This window comes from Trachypithecus francoisi, unplaced genomic scaffold (assembly GCF_009764315.1).
Source record: "Trachypithecus francoisi isolate TF-2019V2 unplaced genomic scaffold, Tfra_2.0 Lachesis_group11, whole genome shotgun sequence".
NCBI classification, from domain to species: Eukaryota; Metazoa; Chordata; class Mammalia; order Primates; family Cercopithecidae; genus Trachypithecus; species Trachypithecus francoisi.
The window spans coordinates 100135317-100156484 of NW_022681456.1; the positions used below are offsets into that span (position 1 = coordinate 100135317).

At 41.2% G+C, this 21168-nt stretch overlaps 1 protein-coding gene and 1 non-coding gene across 7 annotated transcripts in view; one reads left to right on the forward strand and one right to left on the reverse strand.

The window, feature by feature from the left end:
* Positions 1-21168, forward strand: part of SINHCAF (SIN3-HDAC complex associated factor) — a 44390-nt gene that overhangs the window by 6736 nt on the left and 16486 nt on the right. For 2 of the 6 annotated variants that reach the window (XM_033222503.1, XM_033222500.1), the window contains exon 2: positions 14315-14456. The exons of the other annotated variants lie outside the window; for them this stretch is intronic. The gene's annotated coding sequence lies outside the window, so the exon portion shown is untranslated. The remainder of the gene's footprint in view (positions 1-14314; positions 14457-21168) is intronic. 6 annotated transcript variants of the gene reach the window in all.
* Positions 15610-15709, reverse strand: LOC117091261. Its single transcript, XR_004440368.1, has one exon. It is a non-coding gene; the product is annotated as a small nucleolar RNA U13 (small nucleolar RNA).

Genomic DNA, 21168 nt, shown 5'->3' on the forward strand with positions numbered 1-21168 from the left:
CTTCTTGTCCAAGCTGGAGTTCAGTGGTGCGATCTCAGCTCACTGCAACCTCTGCCTCTGGGTTCAGGCAATTCTCCTGCCTCAGCCTCCTGAGTAGCTGGGATTACAGGTGTGCGCCACCTGGCCGGGCTAATTTTTTGTATTTTTAGTAGAAATGGCGTTTCACCATGTTAGCCAGGCTGGTCTCGAACTCCTGACCAGGTGATCCACCTGCCTCGGCCTCGCTTAGTGCTGGGATTACAGGTGTGAGCCACCGTGCCCGGCCTGTCATTATTTTATAGATGAGGAAACCGAATTAGTGAGGTTAAGGAACTTTCCTGAGGTTTGGGTCAAATCAGGTGTGTATACTACCATGTATCCATTTTCTTAACATTTTTATCAAGTTTGAAAATAGAAGAACAGCTTCATAGAAGAGTATATGGGCCTATTTCATGACCTTAAAGTCTCACTGAAAAGGCTAAGTTCCTCTTTTCCCATAGACCTGGGCTTAAAATCTTTAGTAATCAGAGTTTTATGTTCAATTAAATTTGTTGTAGTATCTTGGGATAGATAGCGTTTGTTTTTCTTTAATGTGCATGCAGCTCTTATAAATTCAAGGAAATAAACAGAATTTCCTAATATTACAGAAGGGCAAATAAAATTAGTAGTGACTTCCTATTTAGTTGTAAAGACAGAAGCAGAAATAGACTCCAAATTGACTCATTGCAGACTATAGTTATTATTATTTTTTTTTTTTTGTATTTTTAGTAGAGGCAGGGTTTCACTGTGTTAGCCAGGATGGTCTCAATCTCCTGACCTCATGATCCACCCACCTCGGCCTCCCAAAGTGCTGGGATTACAGGCGTGAGTCACCGCGCCTGGCCTGAGTATAGTTATATTTTCTAACTCATAATCATCCCTTTAAAGCGACTAAATATTCTTTCTGACACTTTGAATTGTTTTTCATCCACTGGAATTCCTCTTAATCTAGAATTGGGAGACCTAGTTTTTTTTTTGTTTTTTTTTTTCACTCTACCAAAATTGGAGGGGCCTGATGGTTTTTTACACTATCTAAAGCCCAGATACTTGAATTTGTAATTTTATTTTTAACCTACGCCACTTCAGTTGAAGACTTATTTCTGAGTTTGACCTCTTTCCTATATAGGATGAGTTTTAGGCTCTTCTGCTAAGTGTGTATTCCATAGACAGCCACAGTTACAAATGCTTTACCATCTAATTTCTCAGAGACAGGGCACGTGTTTGGAGAGGCTGTTGGCAAACAAGTGGGGTCTGCTACCCTTTCTCAGTTTTCTTACAGACAGATTTACATTTGTCCCTTAAAGTTAGCTAAATTCAGGAATTTTGCTGAGATATGTAGGCTGGTATCTAGAAGCAGGTAAGAGGAAATAATGTCTTACTGCTCCATGGCTTTCCTTAACTGCTGATGAAACATGTCTCATTGTTGGGGAATACTGCAGCCAAGTGGCCTAGCAGCGGGAGAATACAAAGCATTTAGTCCTGTTGACCCTTTGTGAAAAGTGTTGCTCCAGTTACACTGTTAGTGTTTACTGGATCTTGTACTTAAATGTGATTCATGATAGCATTTGATTGACTAAAATGGTGTCAGTGGTGGCATTACCAGTTACAGGAACTCAAGTATCCCCCCACAGTTTGTGATCACGAGTATTTTTTCTTGTTTATTTCTTTTCCTTTCCCATCATCCTGCCATTTCTAGTTTGACTCTAAAGAAATGCATCTCCTTCACTTCAAAGTTGTCTTTGGTTGCTTAGTTCTTTTTGTCTTTGTTCACTGCTGCTTCCTTCCCACTTTACAAATCTTTTGCTTGTCTCCTCTCTGCAGTTTCCTTCCCATTCTGCTCTGTGTGTATTTTGATCTTACCAGTCTAATTCGTAGTCTCTCCCATGGAGTGTATTTTCTAATTTGTATCTCTCCATCTGTATGTCTTTGAGGAAGTTTATTTAAGCTCTCTGTGCTTTTTTAGATTACTCTTAAGGTGTGTCTTGATAACCAAGGTTATTGGGGAGTGATGCTCTTGGTTAAAAAAAAAAAGCAGGAGGTAGTAAAGTGAAAGTAAGCTTCTTTTATGCTTGCACTCCTCAGAGGCAACCACTATTTACTATTTTTAAAAACCAATTTAAAAAGAAGTTTGTGTACTCACAGTCTCATTTTAAAAACATCCTGTGAGATTATACTGTATTACTATTGTTCAACTTGCTTTAAAGGTTGAAATAGCACTCTGTGGTGTTTCAAGCATAATTTAACCAGTCTGAAAATTCATTGACATTTAAGTCACCTCAACTATCTTGTTTTTTTTTTAAAGACTTAGGCCAGTTGATTTGTAGAAAGAAAAAATGATAATTAGAAGCTAGGATTTTGGTTTATTGGAAACTTAAAGATAGTTTCATTTGGGAGGTTGTTCCCCTAATTTGTGCATATCACAATTTCAGTTCCCAGGATGACTTGGACAAGTTGTGAAGTTAACTGTTGATTTACCACATTTGACTATTGCTCTCAATTTTCTTCCATCTAGTCCACCCAGTGGTATTACTGAGTTTTGAAAGATATTTTTGAATATTAAAAAAAACCCTTTACTTCTAAATATATAAAAAAGCCAGAAGGAGGAATCTAGAGAGTGGAAGTGGAAGTTATATTAGAGTAACTAATGGTGTCCTTCAGAGCATGCATACCAACTAAGGAGAGTTTAACAGATGTTAAATTCATCATGATAAGAACCCTCTCCATATCCTTAAATGTGAGTTAACACCCTTATAAGATTTAAAAAGATAAGAAAATAGTTGAATTAAATTCATGGCCTTTTCACTGTCTCCTGATTCCATATTAAAAAGGTTACTAAAGCTCTAAAATTTGCATTTCAGTATTTTTCATTTTGTTTCCTGGTTGGAGCTTAAAATGAACAAGTATTTGGTATTGTTGAGATTTATAAGAGATAATCTTTAATCTTATCAGAAAACTTTTCATAAATAGCATCTTTAATATAAACTATTGCTGTGAAACTCTTTTTCTTTCCTATGTATATTATTATATTCAGTAAACTTATGTGTTTAATTAGACATTATTCCTGATCTTTGGCTTCCCAATTTCATTAGATGAGATTAGAATTGTCCCTTTTGTATCTTTGATATATCGTGGTTATCTCATCCTTTTCTTGACTCATCAGCACCAAGGTTAGATTCATTAAGTTGATCATTTATATGAAACCCACAGCTTTAAAGTAGAAGAAAACCCCACAGATCAACCAGAACAGATGTTTAGAATTGATTGTCGTGTTTTAAAACTTTATTTTTTTGTTTATATACATTTTGTCCATACAATTGCAGTTATCTTTCTTAATTGCTTTTGCTGACTTAGCTATTACCTTTAATCTTTTTAACTTTGGGATATTCAATTAATTTGGTCAGAACTATAATTATAGCATGGTTGATTTTTTTTTTTTTTTGACATGGATTTTTGCTCTTGTCCCCAAGGCTGGAGTGCAGTGATGCAATCTCGGCTGGCTGCAAACTCCGCCTCCTGGGTTCAAGCAATTCTCCTGCCTCAGCCTCCTGAGTAGCCGCGATTACAGGCGCCTGCCGCTACCACGCCTGGCAAATTTTTTTATTTTTCGTAGAGATGGGGTTTCCTCATGTTGGTCAGGCTGGTTTCAAACTCCTGACCTCAGGTGATCCACCAAGCTTGGCCTCCCAAAGTGCTGGGATTACAGGCTTGAGCCACCACGCCCAGCCATGGTTGATTGTTTTTAACTGTTACAGTATTAAAACAATTTTTGAGTTTTTGGCTAATAGTAGTCAAAGAAAGAATGCCAGTGAAAGTGCTTTATAAAATGTAAAGTGCTATACAAATGACAACTTAAAATTTAAGCAACACATTTATTGCACCTGTGAAAACAAATAAAAGAAAAAACTGATCAACACAGTCCTCTTCTAAATTTCTTTCTGGCCCAGGAATGTGTGTACATGCAAAGGCAGCTATGTCAGAGATAAGCGTTACAAACTCCCATAAGTAGGCATGTTTTAACTGTAACCTTTCAAATCCTGAGAAACTTCTCAAAATGTTTGTCCTATTTGAAGAAATTTCAGACAGCATACTGTAGACAGACAGACAGATGATGATAGTGTCAGAAGAAAAGAAAACTGGCCCAAGATGGCTACAGTGTGGACGTATGCGTGATTAAACCATCGCCTACAAACTAAAGCTGACCCCTTGGGTTTGTAACTGGAGTTTGTTAAATATTTTACTGACAGATACTGGTTGTAAATTTGTTTGTCAGATATAGAACAAAGGCAGGATGGAATCAATCATCCTTCCACCAGACCCTAAGGTGCCTACACAATTATTAACTTTTCTCTCCTACCCACTCAACCACATATTTACTTTACTTTAGGCATAACATCACTGAATATGAACCAGATTCTCAACTATTGCTTCACCATACTGCACATATTTTCCTGTTTAAAATAATGTATAAAGACCGTGCCTCATGCAGTCTACTTCAGAGCACAGATAATAACCTACTGGAACTCGTACTTCCTGGGTGCGCATCCTCAAGCTTTGTGTTTGCAAGCAGCACATTCAGATTCAGAACACCTCCTGACTTAGTCAATCTAATGAGAAGGTATTAAAAATTATGGAGAACAAAGCCTCTAAATAGACTAAATCCCCTGCAACCGCAGAACATCTGATTCCACCTTTAGAAACCCCAGCTGGGTTAATATACAATACTTAGGGTGCCTCATTATGTAATCACTTAAACAAATGGACCACGACGACTTAAGAATGACTCTACATCACAGTGGCCTAAAGGCAGATCCTTTGATATGCCAAAATTGGCATACATGCAGACTAGGATGGAAGGTGCTAGTGCAAAAATTAAGCAACCAGAATGGGGAAGCTACTTCCAGTGGTATCTTGAAAGTAGTAAAAGTGGGTAGGATGATCTTTTTTCCTTACAGAATGCTAATAAACAACTTAGAGGTGGTAACAGATAGCTCTCAGATATACTCTCATTAAAAAACAATCTTCAGAATTACCTTTACTCTTTGGTGCCTCCTTCACCACCTACACCTTTGCTCTATCTTCATCTTTCTAACTCCCCAGGCTGGATCTAATTTTTCTTCTTCTCCCATCTCTTTCTCCTTGTCTGTCACGAGTTAAACAGACTGTGACAGGGAACATGGCTCCAAAGGCCCCTGCTCTTGTTGTCCTTCCACCTACCCTGGCAGCAACCTCTTGTGCAGAAGTGAGGGACAGGAACTCTACAGGAATGCTTTCTGTGGTTGCATCATTCTGGGAACAGCCTCTGACAGGTGGGGGATTCGTAATTCTCTTTCTCTTTTTTTAAGGGATTAAAACATTTAATTGGCTGGGCGTGGTGGCTCATGCCTGTAATCCCAGCACTTTGGGACGCTGAGGAGGGTGGATCATCTGAGATCTGGAGTTCGAGACCAGCCTAGCCTGGTCATTATGGTGAAACCCCATCTCTACTAAAAATACAAAAAATTAGCCGGGTGAGATGTTGGCCCCTGTAATCCTAGCTACTTGGGAGACTGAGGCAGGAGAATGGCTTGAACCCAGGAGGTGGAGGTTGCAGTGAGCCGAGATCGTGCTGTTGCACTCTATCCTGGGCAACAAGAGCGAAACTCTGTCTCAAAAGAAAACAAAACCAAACAAAAAACCATTTAATTATACATATACACACAGATATTACACATATTCAATGCAATAGCATTCAGAATCCCAGCAGGATGTTGTGGAAATTAACAACTTATTCTAAAATTGTTTTGATAATGAATAAGGCCAAGAATAGCCAAGATAATCTTAAAGAATAAAGTTGAAAGACTTACCAAGTATGACTTACAAAGCTGTAGTAATTAAGATAGTATAGTATTAGTGGATAATATACAATTATATAAAAAGAATAGAACATTCAGATACAGCCCCATATTGGATTTATGACAGCAGTACCACTGCAGTGCAATAAAGAAAAGAGTGATCTTGGCTGAGTTTGGTGGTTCACATCTGTAATCCCAGCACTTTGGGAGGCCGAGGCGGGTGGATCACCTGAGATCAGAAGTTCGAGACCAGCCTGGCCAATATGGTGAAACCCCGTCTCCACTAAAAATACAAAAAATTAGCTGAGTGTGGTGGTGGGTGCCTGTAATACCAGCTTCTTGGGAGGCTGAGGCAGGAGAATTGGCTGAACCTGGGAGGTGAGGTTGCAGTGAGCCAAGATCATGCCATTGCACTCCAGCCTAGGCAGTAAGAGCAAAACTCCATCTCAAAAAAAAAAAAAGAAAAGAAAAGAAAAGAGTGATCTTTTTCAGTAAATCATGCTGGGTGATTTACATATCCGTGGGGAAGAGGGCCAGGGAAGAATCTTCGACCCTTACCTTTAATACCATGTAAAAATATCACAAATTCTAGAACAATTAAAATCTAAATTTGAAAGGAAAACAAACTTCTGGAAGATAATAAAAGAGATTATTTTCTGCACCTGGAGGAAAGCAAAGGTTTCTTAATCAGGACACAAAAAGAGCTAGCTACAAAAGAAAATGCTGATAGTTTGTACTACATTAAAATTAGGAACTGAAGTTCCTCAAGACTCAGTTAAATGAGTAACAGTGCACAGAGTAAAGACATCTGTGAAACATATAACCACCAAAGGTCTTGTATCCAGAAAGTAGGCACGTGATTGAAGAGGATACCTAAATGGCCAATAAGTATGAAAGAAAGTTCTAGGACCCATTTGGAATCAGGGAAATACTCATCAGAACCACACAGTGAGATATCACTGAAATAAAAATGGCTGATACCAAGTGTTGGCAACGATCTGAAATATATGGAGCCGTCATACAATGATGGTATGAGTGTTAACTGGTACCATCATTTTGGGAAACAGTTTAGCAAGATCTACTGAAGGTAAATTTACACATTTTCTATGACTCAGCAGTTCTATTCCTAGAAATACTGACACACACACACACACACCCCCCAAAAATACATAAAACAATGTTGAAAACACATTATTTGTAGTAGCCAAAACTGAAGATGTCTCAAAATGTCTATTGACCCTAGAATGGATATGCTGTCACACAATGGAATTCTATACAGTGAAGAAAAATAAAAAATACAGCATGGATTAATCTCAGAAATGTTGAAAAAAAGAAGCCAGACTGAAAGGGTACGTTCTGTGTGGTTCCAATTAAGTTTAAAAACAGGCAAAACCACTTGATGGTGATAAATGTCAGTTGTCATTGGGACCAGGGAACAGTGACTGGGATGAGACCTGTAGACTGCTGGTACCATCCCTCTTTCTGATCAAAAGTTACTTCTCCTTTGCCAGCTTTGTCAAACAGCTGAAAGGCTACCATAAACAAAGTATCAGGGGCACCCAGGACCAATTAAAAGGCTACACACTGTTGAAAAGATATTAGTCATTACAGTGGAAATCTGGTGGATGCCACCTTCATCAAGTGATCAAACGTAGCATCACCAACGCCGGGACAACATTCCTCCCATCTTCGGTCTGACCCACCACTCCACTTGAAAGTTCCACCGTCTTTGGATTAGGCTGGCTTTCTCCAAAAATGTTCAAGTATGGAGTGATAAAGTCATTGGGAGACATGAAAAATTCACCATTTTTCTCAGTGCTTACATACTTCAAAAATGTTGTTATAAGCTCAGTTGGATTTGCTCCCTTGGTTAAAGCCACCTTGGCAGTCCCCATGCATGACCCTGGGTCCGGGGGCTGCGGGAGCTACTCACTGGCTTGCTCATGCTCGGTCCCAGTGGTTCACTTCCAGTACCAGCAGTGTGTGTGCCCAGCCTGCCTGGAGTCCTGATTCTTTATCAATCCTAATTGAAGGCCAAATTATGGGCCATAGTTAAGGAATTTCCTGACCCTTATGAAGATCGGATTTGCTTTACCACAGAATTTGAACTCACAATTAAAATCTATGACCCAGGTCATTTCGACATTTATCGGCTTGTCTACATAGCTGGTTTCAGCTGCTTAAGCTAAGGAATAGCTAGAAAAAGCATAGTGTGGTTGGATCCCCTAACAGATCTTGTTCCTGAAAATCCGGTATGACCTCTGCTGCAGCCAACTCCCCAACTTTGAGAAGATGGCTCAAAGATGCGTGGGTATGAGCAGCTTCTCTGTTAAATGCCATTCCCTTGTTTTTTTCAAAAGATTATAGATTACGGCCGGGCACTTTGGGAGGCCGAGGTGGGTGGATCATGAGGTCAGGGGTTTGAGACCAGCCTGGCCAACTGGTGAAACCCCATCTCTACTAAAAATACAAAAATTAGCCAATCGTGATGGCACATGCCTGTAATCCTAGCTACTCAGGAGAGTGAGGCAGGAGAATTGCTTGAACCTCAGAGGCAGAGGTTGCAGTGAGCTGAGATCGTACCACTGCACTCCAGCCTGGGCAACAGAGTGAGACTGTGTCTCAGAAAAAAAAAAAAAAAAAAAAAAATCATAGATTGGATTAAAATCCAGCAATGCTGCCAGAATCCAGATGGGCCTGTTGTAGATTTTTTTTTACCCACTTTGATAAAACATGAAAACAATATTGCAGATGTCAGTGGACAACTTGGAAAACAATAAAAATGACACATTATTAAATTAAGATTTCCCAAACAATTTGGATGATGCACTACCCACTATTGTCAAATGACTGACTAGGTGATAGCCAGAACTAATGACTGGTCAACTTAGCTGACCTGTATGTCCTGTACAGTCATAAAAAAGGAAAATCAAGAGGCTGTATACTGAACAATAGCAACAGTTAACCTCTTAAAACTCCCAGGCCAATAAGAAGAAAATTAAGTCTATTGGTCCTAAGAGCTCTTCTCCCCTTCTCTGTCACTACTACAAGAAGCTAGGGCATTTTAAAAGGAATTGCAAGATACCGAAATGGAAACAACAGGATGATAAACTGGAAAACTAGGAATCCTCTGAGAAAATAGGGGGTTTTCATTTCTCCCAATATGCTGCTTTAACTCACTCTTTGGGAAAAAATAATTCAATAATCGGCACAGGAGCTGCTGTATCAGTTATAAATTCCACCTTACTTAAAAACCCCATTTTTCAGGGGAATGAAAAAGTTAACATGGTGGGTATACCTAATAAACCTATCTCTTGCTTTAAATTCACACCTTTGCTTTACTGGTTCATTGGGTTTGGCTTCCTCCCAAGGGCTATGAATATGATACTCTCAGCCAATCCCGTGTTTTCCTGATATGCCCAGAAGTGCCTGTTTAACCTTCTGGATCGAAATTTCCACAACATCCATAATGCTCATCTCTTTTTCCTCAAAGTGGGAAATGTTTCTGGAACTTGAACCATGGGATTAGGGAAAGCAAACCAAATAATGCTCTCATAATATATCACAAGTTGGCTGGGCGCGATGGCTCATACCTGTAATCCCAGCACTTTGGGAGGCTGAGTTGGGCGGATCACCTGAGGTCGGGAGTTTGAGACCAGCCTGACCAGCATGGAGAAACCCCGTCTCTACTAAAAAAAATACAAAAGTAGCCGAGCGTGGTGGTGCATGCCTGTAATCCCAGCTACTTGGGAGGCTTAGGCAGGTGAATTGCTTGAACCTGGGAGGCGGAGGTTGCAGTGAACAGAGATCACACCATTGCACTCCAGCCTGGGCGACAGAGTGAGACTCCGTTTCAAAAAAAAAATCACAAATTGATGTTAGTGGTGTAAAGACACCCTCATGTGATTGGGAAGATGGGAAAACAAAAAAAGTATAATAAAGGGAAGGAAACCATAAGGCTCCTTTTAAACTTCAACTTTTCTACTAATGCCAGAAGCTGAGCGTTTACTTGAAACTATGTCTTACCAGCTGTGGTCCCAGTCTAACACAGACATAGGAAAGATACTCTCAGCTGCTCCAATAAAGGTTGAGATTAACACTATGAATCCCTTGCTTAACGTAAAATAATAGCCACTATGGCAAGAAGCCTTAGGTGGGGTTGCCCCAATCATGAGATTATCTTGAGAGAGGTTTTATTATTCCCTGCACCAGTCCCTGCAACACCCCCATTTTCCTTGTCAGAGAACCAAATGGGAAGGGGATGGAGATTTGTACAGAACTTAAAGGCTGTAGACGGTATTATAATACCTAGATATCCAGTGCTTCTTAACCTTCATACTCCTGTCTGCCATACCAAACATCAATGACGATAGTGTTCTTTTTTTTTTTTTTTTGGGACAGAATCTCACTCTGTCCCCTAGGCTGGAGTACAGTGGCACAATCTCAGCTCACTGCAGCCTCCACCTCCCGGGATCAAGCGATTCTCCTGCCTCAGCCTGCCAAGTAGCTAGGATTAAAGACGTGCACCACCACACCCGGCTTATTTTTGTACTTTTAGTAGAGATGGGGTTTCGTGATGTTGGCCAGGCTGGTCTCGAACTCCTGACCTCAAGTGATCCACCCGCTTCAGCCTCCCAAAGTGCTGGGATTATAGGTGTGAGCCACTGTGCCTGTCCCTGACAATATTTTTCAGTTGTGGATCTCTGTAGTGCCTTTTTAAAGCATCCCTATACATCCAGGTAGTCAGTATTTGTTTGCCTTTACCTGGAGAGAATGACGGTATACTTGGACTGTGATGTCACAGCAATATACAGTGCCACTTACTTTTCCCAAATACTGAAATACGAATTTAGCAGACTTGGACTTCTCTCAGGGGATCCTCATCCCTCATCCAGTGTGTGCATGACCTCCTCCTTTGCTCTGACACTTTCTTCCTCTGAAGAAGAAAACTTGTACTTACTTCAACAATTGGCCGTTATAGGGCACAAGGTGTCTAAGGGTAAACTTTAATTTTGTCTTTCTCAAGTCAGACATGTGGGACATGTTATGTCAGCCAAAGGATTGAGCATCAGTCCTGATAGAATCAAAGGAATTTTAGCTTTTTTGATGCTTACTACTAAAAAATAGCTTAGAGGGTTCTTGGAGTTGGCTTGCTATTGTAGAAGCTGGATACTAAATTTTTATTGTGCGACTCAACCTTTTTATATCTGTTTAAAGAATGACCGGCCTGGTCCCATCATGTGGACTGGTGAGGGACAACCAGCTGTGCAACAAATTAAAGAAAGATTAGTAGGCCAGGTGCAGTGGTTGATGCCTATAATCCCAGCACTTTGGGAGGCCGAGGCAGGCAAATACCTGTGGTCAGGCGTTCAAGACCAGCCCGGGCAACATGGTGAAACTGTGTCTTTACTAAAAATACAAAAATTAGCTAGATATGGTGGCAAAACGTCCATAGTCCCAGTTACGTGGGAGGCTGAGGCAGGAGAATCGCTTGAAGGAGGCAGAGGTTGCAGTGAGCTGACTGCCTTCCAGCCTGAGTGACAGAGCAGGAGTCTGTTTTTTTTTAAAAAGATTAATAAATGCCCCAGCAATAAGACACCCAAACTATGAACTTTCTTTCTCTTCATGAAGATGGGGGAAACACATTTGGTATGTTGACTCAAACATGGTGACCAGCACAGACCTATAGGCTATTATAGTCAGCAGTTAGATCCAGTGACTCGAGGGCTGCCCCCTTGTGTAAGGGCAATATCAGCTACAGCCCTTCTATATAAAATTGTTAGAGAGACAGTCTTGGGGTCCCCTCCCTTACTGCCTTCATTCTGCATTCAGTTGAGCTACTTCTGAATTCTCATCATAACTTAACACTTATCTTTCAATAGATTAACTTCCTATTAGGTCTTAATTTTATTATCCTCTAATGTTACCATCTCTTGTTGCAATGATCCTAACCTGGTCTCTCTCTCTCTCTCTCTCTCTCTCTCTCTCTCTCTCTCTCTCCCTCCCTCCCTCCCTCCCTCCCTCCATCCCTCCCTCTCTTTTTTAGACAGGGTCTTGCTTTGTCACCCAGGCTGGAGTGCAGTGGCATGATCACAGCTTACTGCTGCCTCAACCTCCTGGGCTCAGTTAATCTGCCTGCCTCAGTCTCCCCAGTAGCTAGGACTACAGGTGTGCACCACTGCACCTGGCTGATTTTTGTATTTTTTGTAGAGACAAGGTTTACCATGTTGCCCAGGCTGGTCTCGAACTCCTGGGCTCAAGCAATCTGCTCACCTTGAGTGGTACTTGTGGATCTCTGTAGTGCCTTTTTAAGCATCCCTATACATCCTGGTAGTTAGTATTTGTTTGCCTTTACCTGGAGAGAGTGATGGGATACTTGAACTGTGATGTCACAGGGATATACAGTGCCCCACTTATTTTTCCCAAATATGAATTTGAATTTAGCAGACCACAAAGTGCTAGGATTATAGGCATGAGCCACTGCACCAGGCCTGGCCAGTCTTCTGACAAGACCTCTCATGACTTCATCCCGATGACATACCCAACTTTTTACCCCCAGGACAGACCTACAAGAATCACCATTAGATAATGCCTAGACAGAATGGTTTACAGATGTATCTTACTTGAGGGGAGAAGGTAGTAAGTTTAAAGCGGGATGTGCCATGGTCATTGAAGCTGGTGTTCTTCAGGCTAAGTCAGCCCAACTTGCTGAACTGATTGCCGTGACTCAACCTTGTCAACTAGCAAAGAATAAAGTGGCAAAAATTATGCCCCTATGCATCCAGTGGTGCTCATAACTTGGGAATGCTATGGAAAGAGGGTATTTAACCTTCTCAGGGCAACCCATAAAAAATGGACTGGTCTTGGAGCTCGCTTTTGGCAATTATAAAGGTTCCAGGCCGCTCTGAATTAGACACAACATAGAATCAAGGTAGTCAATTTGCTGATGCAGTAGCTAAGAGAGCTGTGTTTGAGACACCAGTCTGATCCTTGGAATGACTGTGAGACTTAAACAGTTAAGTCTACACTAAAGGAAATCCAAGACTTAGCTTCCACCGAAGAAAGATCTACCTAGAAACGAAAGCGGGGGTACTTTTTCCCCGAAACAGAACTATGGTATGGACCTAATGATAAACCCATCATCCTAGTGGGGTGTCAGATGCCCTTCATGGAACACATTTACAGCTTGACCCACTGGAATTCAGATAAAAATGATATCCTATTATAAACAATATTATTGGAAACTGTCATCATGGCACAGAAGATTGATTCACAGTGTACCATCTACCCAAAACACAATCCTGGAAAACCCCTTTATGTGGCTTAGGGTCATTTTCTTTTTCTACCTAGACCTTTTGAGATGTGGCAGCTTGATTTTTTCCAGCTGCCACCATCTTAAGCACATAAACATGCATTGGTAATGATATGCATGTCTTTGCATTGGGTAATGCCATTGCCCATCCTGCTGATGGTCAATGGTAGTGGGTAAAATCTTATTGGAAAGGATTACCCCATTGTGGGGAGTCCCCTTTTGAACTTCACAACAGTAGGGGAACTTATTTTACTGCCCAGGTCATTGAGCATTTGTAAAATTTGGGACTGGGCGCAGTGGCTCACATCTGTAATCCCAGCACTTTGTGAGGCCGAGGTGGGCGGATCACCTGAGGTCAGGAGTTTAAGACTAGCCTGGCTAACATGATGAAATCCTGTCTCCACTAACAATACAAAAATTAGCCGGTCATCGTGGCGCATGCCTGTAGTCCCAGCCACTCAGGAGGCTGAGGCAGGAGAATCACTTGAACCCGGCAGGTGGAGGTTGCAGTAAGCCAAGATCACACCACTGCACTCCACCCTAGGTGATAGAGCGAGACTTGGTCTCAAAAAAAAAAAAAAATTGGCCTGTATTTCAGTATTTTGATTGTGCCTACCACCCTTAGTCCTCTGGATTGGTAGAATGGAGCAATGGAATAATAACACAATTGGCGCTAAGTCCCTGGATTGGTGCAATGGACCAATGGAATAATAGAAAAAATTGGCTAAATTTATGGAGGCTTTTCACCTCTGCTGGCCGAAGGCACTCCCCTTGGTATTGTTCAACCTTTGATCCATCCCTTTATTAGCTCTCTTCTCATGAAATTGTAACTGGAAGACCCAGGCACGTGGGAATCAAGATGACTGATCCAAATTTACTGAATGGGGACATCTTGCACTATTTTAAGGGACTCGTTCACCAACTCATGAAAAGCCAGACCTTAGTGCAAGACACGTTCCACAGTGTGCTCCTGGGAGATGAAGATTCTGGTCATGACCTCCAACCTGGAAATTTTGTCTGTTGGAAAAGACATCTCATAAAGGACTTCCTCCAGCCTTGGTGGAGGGGCCCTTGCCAGGTACCGCTGAGTAATCCATGCACAGCAGAGTTAAAGGGTGTAGACTCACGGATCCATATCTCTCACCTTAAAAAGGCACAACTTCCTGAATGGATCATGACTCCCACCAAAGATCCCTGTCGCTGATTCACCAAACAGTTTCAACCCTGAAACCAGGACGAGAAGTTGACAACATCTGAGTGGACAGCTAATTGACCCAAGACTTGAGAGCAGGCCTGTATGATCTCCTGTCTAAACATTCTTAGAGTATTATATTTACTTTGGGGACTATTGGCCTTGTCTGCTTTGATTCAGATTATAAGATATATAACCTGGTTAATGTTTCCATACACATGATGGCCACCAATATATATATACACTTGACTTTTCAGGGTCTCTGCTGGCAATGGAAAAATAGTTCATGAGCTAAACTTTTCCAAAGTGTGGCAGATAGAGGCAGTCTCTCAGATTGCTGGATTTGTCACCAGCTTCCTAGGGCCATTCAGTATCATTACATGGTACTTGTTGCACCTGTGATTGATTTTTCTGACACTCCAAATGTTACCATATACTTGCATCAGTTCTCTCCAAGTGTCCCTTTCCAAATTCAAATTCAGCTTCCAAAGCCAGGCCATATTTTCATTCTGTGCTTAATAATATCCCCTAAGTCTCACGACCCTTCCCACCGCCCCCAGGCCTGTCTATCAGGAAGCCAATCAGGGACAAATTCTCTAACTTATCTGGAACACAAACTTAATTCCTCATCTTTTCCAGGCCACTGTCCCTGCACATTCCTGGCCTCCCACGGTTACTGTCATAACTGGCAACTGAATGTCCAAAGGAGAAAAAGCAAAAGCAAATTGTGCCAGCACGTCTTGTTTGTTATGTATCATGCTTATGCAGGCTTTTGTAAGACCTGCAGTAAAACCAATCCATGGCTCACTCATGTTTTAAACAACTTACCCATGAATGAATAGTTAATAGATACATTTTGGTATGTGGCATTGGGCCACACCCACCAACCCAAGGATGGGCACATAGTGTAAATAGCTGGCAAATTGAAAGCTTTTTTTTTTTTTTTTTTTTGAGGGAGGATCTTGCTCTGTCGCCTAGGCTGGAGTGTGGTGGTGTGATCATGGCTTACTACAGCTTTGACCTCCCTGGGCTCAGGTGATCCTCGTACCTTAGCCTCTCGAGTAGCTGGGACAAGGAGTCTGTACAGTAGCTCACACTGCCTGCTGCACTTACATCAACACCTCAGGTGAAGAAGAGACTTGCGTAGAAAGAATTTTCAAGCAAGCTAAATGGTTACAAGGGGCACAAACTACCGATCTTTTCAATGATCTGTTTAATTGGCTTCCTATTTCTTCCAGTCTGCAATTCAAACCCTTTTTCGTGGGTAAAGTACCAATGTCATAACAAGGTTTGAAGGAGGTGCATCTCACACATGTGTGAATGTCCATTCATCATGCTTATAAATGACAGAAGGATCTCAAACCTTGATATAATCGTAGTATCTATCCTATTTCTCTTACTATCAGTTAAATTACTCATGGTATTTATAATCAACCTATGTAAATCTATTGCTAAAACCAGAATTGTAGGCCAGTTGCAGTGGCCCACACACTAGCACTTGGGAGGCCAAGGTGAAAAGACTCTTGAGGCTAGGAGTTTGGGACCAGCCTGGGCAATGTAGTGAAACCCTGTCTTAATAAAAAAAAAATAACACCCTCCCCCCCATTTTGGTAGCACAATGTAGATAGAATTATCCTGTAAGCGTAGCAGCAGATTCCACTACATACCCCTGGAGTGTCTGCCTCAGGCCTACATCAACCTCATCTCACCTCTTTCCCTCCAACGTGGGACATGACTTCCTGGGAAGACAGAAGGACATGAAGTATGATCATTTGTGTTCTCTAAAGAGAAATTTTGATCAAAAGGGGGAAAATGTGGAAATACAAGGAAAAGTGGATTGACACAGCCTCTTCTAAATATTTGTTCTGGCTGAAGAATGTGTATGTGCAAAGGCAGCTATGTCAGTTAGATCAGTGTTAGAACCTCCCATAAATAGGCATGTTTTAACTGTAACCCCTCAAATCTTGAAAAACATCTTGAAATGTTTTTTTTTTTTTTCTATTTCAAGGACCTTAAGAAAACATATTGTAGATAGACAGATAGATGATGATGATAGTGTCAGAAGAAAAGAGAAAAGTGAGACAAGATGGCTGCGGTTTGGACATATGGGTAATAAAACCATGGCCTATTTAGTGAGGCTGACCCTTTGTGCATTTGTAACTGGAGTTTGTTAAATATTTTACTAACAGGTACTGGTTGTAAACTTGTGTGTCAGATATAGAACAAAGGCAGGATGGAATCAATCATCCTTCCGCCAGACCCTGAGATGCCTACGTAATTATTAACCTTTCTGTCTTACCCACTCAACCACATACTTACTTTACCTTATGTGTAACATCACTGAATACCAGTCAAATCGACAAGAATGTAATTGTTGCTTCACTGTACTGCAGGTATCCCCCTGTTTAAAAAAATGTATGAGTACCATGCCTCAGGTAATCTTGCTTTGAAACACAGGTTATAAGCTATTGGAACTTGTGCTCTCTGGGTGCACATCCTCAAGCTCGGCCTAATAAACCTTGTTTGATTGAGATTCCCATCTTGGGTCTCTCATTTGGGTTAACACACCTACTGTGAGACTGGAATCTTAGATGCTGCGCTTACAAAGATGATAAAGACAAGTGAATTCCTCAGTTATTTTTATTTTTAAATGTCTCAAAACAGGCTTACTGAGATCATTCATGTACCATAAAATTCACTCATTTATATACCATAAGATTCACTCTTGTAATGTGTACAATTCAGTGGCTTTTAGTATACTCAGAGTTTTGCAACCATACCAGTATTTAATTTTAGAAGACAACAGTTCATAATCAGTATTTTAAGTTTTTCTTGATTTTTGGCTTTATTTATTTATTTTTTGAGACGGAGTCGCGCTGTGTCGCCCAGGTTGGAGTGCAGTGGCCAAGCTCCGCCTCCCGGGTTTACGCCATTCTCCTGCCTCAGCCTGCGGAGTAGCGGGACTACAGGCGCCCGCCACCTCGCCCGGCTAGTTTTTTGTATTTTTTGGTAGAGATGGGGTTTCACCGTGTTAGCCAGGATGGTCTCCATCTCCTGACCTCGTGATCCGCCCATCTCGGCCTCCCAAAGGGCTGAGATTACAGGCTTGAGCCACCGCGCCCGGCCTGATTTTTGGCTTTAATCTCACAGCTGAATTTTCCTCTTTTTTCTTCAGACACACGCTTAAGGGTGAGAGTGTATGGGTCTGTTCTCAGCTGTAACTATTAATCAATTAGAAAGCAGATAGTATTACCTTTCTTCCTTTATTTTTTATTTTATTTTATTTTTTTTGAGATGGAGTCTCGCTCTGTCGCCCGGGCTGGAGTGTAGTGGCCGGATCTCAGCTCACTGCAAGCTCCGCCTCCCGGGTTTACGCCATTCTCCTGCCTCAGCCTCCCGAGTAGCTGGGACTACAGGCGCCAGCCACCTCGCCCGGCTAGCTTTTTGTGTTTTTTAGTAGAGACAGGGTTTCACCGTGTTAGCCAGGATGGTCTCGACCTCCTGACCTCGTGATCCGCCCGTCTCGGCCTCCAAAGTGCTGGGATTACAGGCTTGAGCCACTGAGCCCGGCCACCTTTCTTCCTTTAAAACATAGTGCCGAGTGATATGATGCCTATGAGAATAGAGGCAAAATGCACAGATAGTTTCAGAGCTGATGGTGTCATTTGAACAAATAAGATAGATTGTACTGGAGGAATCATTTAATATTGCACAAATGTGGTACTAGGAAAGCAGTATTCTAAAGAACCACCAGGTTGCTTGAAAAAACAAATGTCCAGTTTAAAATCAGGTTATGCCGTGCCCACCCACTACTTTGTTAAATATATAAAGTAACTTGGTTTCAGAGACCATTTTGTGTCCTTGGTTTTCCTCCAGAGATTAAGTAGTGTTTTTGTAAAAATTTCATGGGTTTGCAGATTTTTGAAAATACTGTCAGTTAATCTCAGGGATCCCCAAACCTCAAAATGGTTAAACACCAATCACTGCTTAACTTGGTTGCTGTAAACAAAGCCCAAAATGAAACCCCTGTGTATTTGCTGCAGATTCCCAGGTGCCTCTTAAATGTGAGGATAAGCTCAGAAAAGGCTTAATAGATGTATTAAGTTGTCATCCATTAAAAGGTTCACATGCTCCTTGTGTGTTGCATAAGGACAGGTGTCTGCCACCTCATTGCATTTCTCACTGAGCATTGCCTAGGAGAGGGTAAGCCCTAGGATTTAGATCCCTCTCAGATCAAAAGTAAGGACAAAAGTAAGGTCAGTCAGGACAAAAGTAAGGTCACGGAGCTATATAAAAATGGATTATGAATCCTAAGACATCAGCCTATTCTCCCCCATGTCTAAGAAGAATATTCCTCAGCTGATGACTGGAATGTCTTGCTAGGGGGTGGTGGGTCAGTTTTGTGGAGGTCCCCACTGGCAGAAAAAAATCATTGAAGAGGAACACTTAATTCACAATGGCTGCTGATTAAAAAGAAAGCCTCAGTATTCACCTATAATCCGTAACATCCTTAACAACTTGCCAGTGTGGTAACTGGCACAAACTATGGCGTCTTGCTCAAATCTAACCTCAGTGAAGGTAGTTCATATCCTAGAGATGAGCTGAATGCTGATAGCTTTGAGGACTTGTTTATTTGGGGGAAGGGAAAGAGATTGTGAGGGTAGAGATAGGAATCTATCTGTCGTAATAGGATTTGGTCTGTGTATTAATGGAATGAACTGGCCTTTTTTGCTCTGCTTCATTTGTCCTTGCTGAGAAGGGAGGCTGAAGTTTCCAAGAGTTATGGATGAAGTTGTAGAGTATTAGAGAAACTGTTCTCTGACCTTCTTGATGATTACGTAATGCAAGCTGTTGGGTGAGTTTGGAGAAGAGCACAGGGTGGTGTGAGAACGAGGGTCGTATTACATTGTGCCTTAAAACAGGAATATACATATTAAAACAATAACTGCTACTCTGTTTTCTTGTTTCTGCAATCTTCTGTCATTTGACATTGTTTTTTCCAAAGCGACGTGCAACCATTTTCTTCAGGATTTTCTTTTCAGTTATCATATGGGTTTGTTGTTGGATTGAGAAAAAAGAAGTCTGCCTCATTTGAGCAGGCCTCTCTAGACCTTTTCTTACGACTGTGTAGAGGGTATTTTCTCATTTTTCTTCCTCTCAAAGACATCAGATTCCCAAGCATTTAACTAAAATTATTATCAACTAAAAATGTTTTTTTTGAACAATTCTTAGAGGTAACTGTTTAGACTTAATTATTGAAATGCATCAAGGCCTTCTGCCTTGCCCCCCATCTCACTCTTTTGCCTGCCTCTCTCACCAACGAAAACATTGCAGAGGAACAGTTATATTAACAATAGCCTGTTTGAAAGGGAAGCTTCAATTTTTAAGCTAATTATTTGCTAATAAAAGTTTTAAAAATACTTTCTTTTAAAAGTTGTAAAACCTCTGTCTATATTTCAAAATCCCTCAATACCAAAAAAATACACATAAAAAGCCTGGATATTTGGTTACTTCTGAATCATTTTCATTAATACTTGCTATATTATACTAACCAGAATTGGAATGGAATGGGATCAGACGGCATAATCCAAAGACAAATACAGCCATATGTCACACAAGGACTTTTTGGTCAACCACAGACTGCATATATGATGTTGGTCCCAATAGATTATAATACCTTATTTTTTTGTACGTTTTCTGTATTTAGATGCACAGATTCTTACCATTGTATTACAGTTGCCCACAGCATTCAGTACAGTCACATGCTGTATAAGTTTGTTGCCTAGTAACAGTAGGTTATCCCATATAGCCTAGGGGTGTTGTAGGCTATTGCCATCTTGGTTTGTGTGAGGACGCTGATGTTTGCACCAGGATGCCCAATGATGCATTTCTCAGAATGTGTCCCCATTGTTAATCACACATGACTGTACTGAAGCTTTAGGTTTAGTCATCTAAGTTTATGTCTAAAACAACTTTAAAAAGATACTGTTCTGTGGTTATAACTCCTGAAACTATGGACACAAAAGTGGTATTAATAATTTTCTTGGCCGGGCACGGTAGCTCACGCCTGTAATCCCAGCACTTTGGGAGGCCGAGGCAGGCGGATTACGAGGTCAGGAGATCGAGACCATCCTGGCTAACACGGTAAAACCCTGTCTCTACTAAAAATACAAAAAGTTAGCTGGGTGTGGTGGCGGGCGCCTGTAGTCAGTCCCAGCTGCTGGGGAGGCTGAGGCAGGAGAATCCCTTGAACTCGGGAGGCGGAGCTTGTAGTGAGCCGAGATCGCGCCACCGCACTCCAGTCTGGGCGACAGAGCGAGACTCTGTCTCAAAAAAAGAAAAAAAATTTTTTTTCTTTTATTGTTGCTTTATGTGATAATTTATAGTTAGACCCTCATACATACAAACATCCTCTGGACTTGTCCATTGGAGTTTAGTTTCTATATTCATTGCCTTTTCATCACCTCTCTTAGTCCAGATGTTCTGGTGAGCTGGCCCTTGATTTGGATATTCCAAATTACTTTTCCTAAGGTACAGATTTACTGCCAGCTACATATTTGCATCCAGCCCCAGAGCTGTTTTCTTCATTCCTTCCTTGATGTTGAGATTTTTTTTTTTTTAAAAACAGAAGGACTGCAATTTATTTCACTCTGCATCTCTGGGACATTTGCCTCCCACTGTTACTACTCTCAGCCCAAAACCTCATAGAAGAGGTCCACAAACCTCTAACAACTAAGGGGCAGATCAGCGGTCAGACAACATGAGCTCGTTCTTTTTTTGTCTTAATGATACATGGAATTATTATTATTATTAAA